Raw genomic sequence first — 3,945 nt, forward strand, 5'->3', positions numbered from 1 at the left:
GAAGTGAAAGAGTAGAGTTTCAGAATAAGAGAAGTTGCGATAAGAAAAGAAGCAGTTGCGTGATGGGGCATCGTTAGCAGAATATGGTTTGTTCCTGAGATAGAGTTGGGTTAGAATCTATGACTATCTCGGATGAAAGACTGAACATGTTTGAATATTATTCAATTTTCTTCATATGATCCGTCTTTAACCCCGAAAAGAAGTAGTTGCAAGGTTATTGTGTGGAAACTGGATAGATTGTTCAAAAGGATAACTCTTTTTTTCTGTATAAATAGGGCAATTGAAGAAAAAGTGATATGTATCTTCAATCGCACCACATTGACAATATGGACTTTGTACAATTTTGTTCGCTTACAACTGTTCATTTAGACTGCTACAATGCATTTGTAAGCGCGCATGTAGAAAGACGCCCGCTCCCCATCGTAGTAATGCTGGGGAATTCTTTTTTATCTTTACTAAGTTTGGCTTTGAAAGCAGAGAGAGATGGAGCCGTTCTTACCGATACCGGTAGATTGTTCCATAAGTTTATAGTTGATGGTAGGAAAAATCGTGTAAACAGTTGTGATTTGCATTGAATGCTGCGAATATTGTTAGAATTACGAAGAGGATAAGCCGATCTTTCACCCACGCTAGAAGGGATAAGTGTGCACAGATATGGGGGTGATAGTGAATTATACATTTAATAGAAGTGGGTAAGTTTATGTTTCTTTCTCCTATTGTTTAATGGCTCGAGAGCAGTTTCATTATATAGGTTTTGCAAAGATGGCAAACGTGTTCCCTCGCTGATAATCCTTGCTGCTTCCTGTTGAATATTTTCCAGTTATATTTCATCTTGTGTATTAATTTTATCACAGCGTAATTAAGAATTGGTCTAATACATGTTGTGTATATCGATAGAAGAAACTTTCTATCGAGAGTAAACTTAAACGTTCGCATTAGATTGATTCTGTGCCACCATGCTTTCTTCTTGATCGATTCAATATGGTCATGCCAGGAAAATGTGTCAGGAAAAGTTAAGCCTAGATACTTGTGAGACGAATCCTCAGTGATTTGGCAGTCGTTGAGAAAAGAGGGGGTGGATTGGGCGGTTGATTTTTCTAGACATAACTAAGGATAACAGTTAACAGTTACAGTTACCGGTCGCCGTGGCCTAGTGGATAAGGCGTCCGCCTCGGGATCGGGAGGTCGAAGGTTCGAGCCCCATGGGGAGCGTTTGTCGAAGGATGGATGTTTGTCATGGGACTTGTTCCGAAATGACCGGTTCGCGAGCCGCGAGATAGTTAAAATGAATGGTTACCGACTTCTATCCTCCTCGCGCCTGGCATAGTGATAGGAGTTGGGAGGAACATGGTATACACGCAAAGGTGTCTCATAAGCCAAATTGGCTGGCCCTTTTAATAGGGGTGACACTATAATAAAAAAGACCTTTACCTTTTACAGTTAATTGTTCCGGTATATATCTTATTCTGGTTTCACGTGTTTTTAACAGTTGTGTTAAGGACTCCGTAGTATTTGGCAGTTATACATTATGTGGTCTCCGGTAGCTGTGTTTTCATATCCGTAGCCTGGGATAGTGGTTGTTCTGCTTCGGGAGTATCAGGTAGTTTTGCTCTGGATTTTGCAGCCTTTGGTACTAGAGTTTTTTTAGAGTCGCGGTTATTTGTTCTCTGGTTTATTTAAGTTCAGCTTTTTAGAGTTTGGATTCTCATGCATTGTTTATTTTTTATTTGGTTTCTACAACCATGGGAAATTGTGATTTTGTTTCTATATTCTCGGTACTAGATGATTTGGTTTCTGCAGCTTTTTTCAAAACATTATAAATTCCAGCCAGGTTTTTGGACATATTTTCTTAAAATCTGTATATTCTATTGGATATATGGACTTCGTCTGATTATCTTCTAACACTTATCCAGTTCTGAATTACTCCTGCAAATAGGAAGACACTTATAAAAATTATATATTTGTTAAGGTTATATTATGAAAAATATAGGGCTTTCAAATAACTAGAATACCTCCTATGGAAATAACTCCCCTTCATTTCAAAAACGTAATTATCAAACGTTCATATTCAACTTTAATGGACTTTTCTCAGCCATACATTTTAAGTTTGTTAAATTTGATAAAACTCGTAGAATTTAGTTTTTACAAACAACTCGTAGTTAAAAATCGACAGAGCAAGCCAGAAAATATTATTTGATGCGATAATCAATAATGATTTCTACAACTGATCTAATTAATTATATTAACCATTTGAATCGCTATCAAAAATTAATTATTAATAAGATTGCCTCGATTGACGACACAAGCTAACATGATCTGAAAGGGTCTATACAGTAGTTAAGAAAATTGCAACCCTGCTTTAAATAGTTATACGGAAACGAAGCAAAAACGTTTATAGGAATTCATATTCAGTACATGTGAACAATAAATTCAATTATTTCGCAAGAAGCTTTCAAGGACACGCGAACACGGGACAAATTAATTAAATATAACTACTGTAATCGTAAACTAGATTGTTTTCGCATGAAAAACGCGCCATACCGCATCATTTCTTAAGCTTCACCACATGACAAATAAGACATACATAAACGTGTACACCGTAACAAAAACTATTACATACTCATCTAAAGCGAATGATCTTTCGTATGTACATGGATATGTATCATCATTGGGTTCTGAAAACAAAAGGCATCATTGTATGTATTTAGCTCAATGTTAATGAAAGCGTCATAGCGAAGATATCCTTTAAAATTAACAGGCATTACACAATTAATATTCCTTCTAGTCATTCACATATAAAATCCAGTAATTTGATAAAGGTTTAACCTGTCCTGACGTTCATTAATGTTCGCCTGTTTTTCGATATTATCCGTAACGGACAGGAGTAAACAAATATGCATATATCGTAATTGGTGAATTGTTAATGTGATTAAATTAATAGCATGTGTATGTGGAAATGACAAGTGTAACGCAAGCTGTTCATGGTTTGCTCTTAAGAACTTAATACGCAAAGTATATTATATGGGAAATAATACAATTGATACATTCTGTAAACTTTCACAAGATCACGTTCAGTCGTCAATATGTATGGTTCGGTCTGGCATAAGTCATGTGACATTTTGATGCTCGACCGGTTCTATGAAACGTTTCCTATGAGCCATGTTTTTTTGTCATTTAAACCTCCCTTAATCATCTTTAAAACAATTAGTAAAATATGACTAAGAAAATGGAACACTGTTCCTTCCAACTTATAAAATTTGATAATATCACTGGCAGATGCAACATAATTATATTGAAACAATGAGTATAAAAAATATTTAAACCTGAGCGAGTATTGGTTTTACATTTGCAGCACATCTTCATAACTATAATAACCCCAATTGCAACAACTACCACAATCGTGACAAGTAACGCAATCTGCGTTGCAGGGAACCATGAGATTGCATGTATATGTTCGTCAGAAATCGGTGTCAAGTTCGTGAGAGGGTAAGGTGTTTCATCTACAAGAAAAATGTACCAAATACAAATGCATTAAATTTAACAATTGTGAAGTTTCAACTAGTTAAAACTACATGTATTAACATGCGATCTACACGATTGGTTCTTTTTTTAAATAAGAAATCATTAAAGAACATTATATATCTGCGTCAGTAATCAAATATATGAAAATGTTTGCTGAAGCATGTGTATGGTTCTTTATAAATATATATGATTGCAGGTGTAAACTGTTAAAACATATTGTTGTTATTGTATGAAACCGCGGATTTTAATTTGCTTACCATCAATAGGCACGGCTACTTTATTGCTGAAATCTAAACTCTTATCACCATTAAACTTTGCACATCGCCATTCATTCTCTTCTCTTGAAATTCTGTCGACAGAAATTCTGCACGAAACACTGTTTCCTCTGATACAGATGCACATAACATCAGCCAAAGATATATC

At 35.4% G+C, this 3,945-nt stretch overlaps 1 long non-coding RNA gene across 1 annotated transcript; it reads right to left on the bottom strand.

Moving 5' to 3' along the window:
• On the bottom strand, positions 1 to 3,500 carry LOC127867721 (uncharacterized). Its single transcript, XR_008043628.1, has 3 exons — positions 3,324 to 3,500; positions 2,621 to 2,675; positions 1 to 1,926 (listed from the first exon to the last, which is right to left on the bottom strand). It is a non-coding gene; the product is annotated as an uncharacterized LOC127867721 (long non-coding RNA).
• Between the last annotated feature and the right edge of the window lie 445 nt (positions 3,501 to 3,945).

Source organism: Dreissena polymorpha, chromosome 2, assembly GCF_020536995.1.
Source record: "Dreissena polymorpha isolate Duluth1 chromosome 2, UMN_Dpol_1.0, whole genome shotgun sequence".
Classification (NCBI taxonomy): Eukaryota; Metazoa; Mollusca; class Bivalvia; order Myida; family Dreissenidae; genus Dreissena; species Dreissena polymorpha.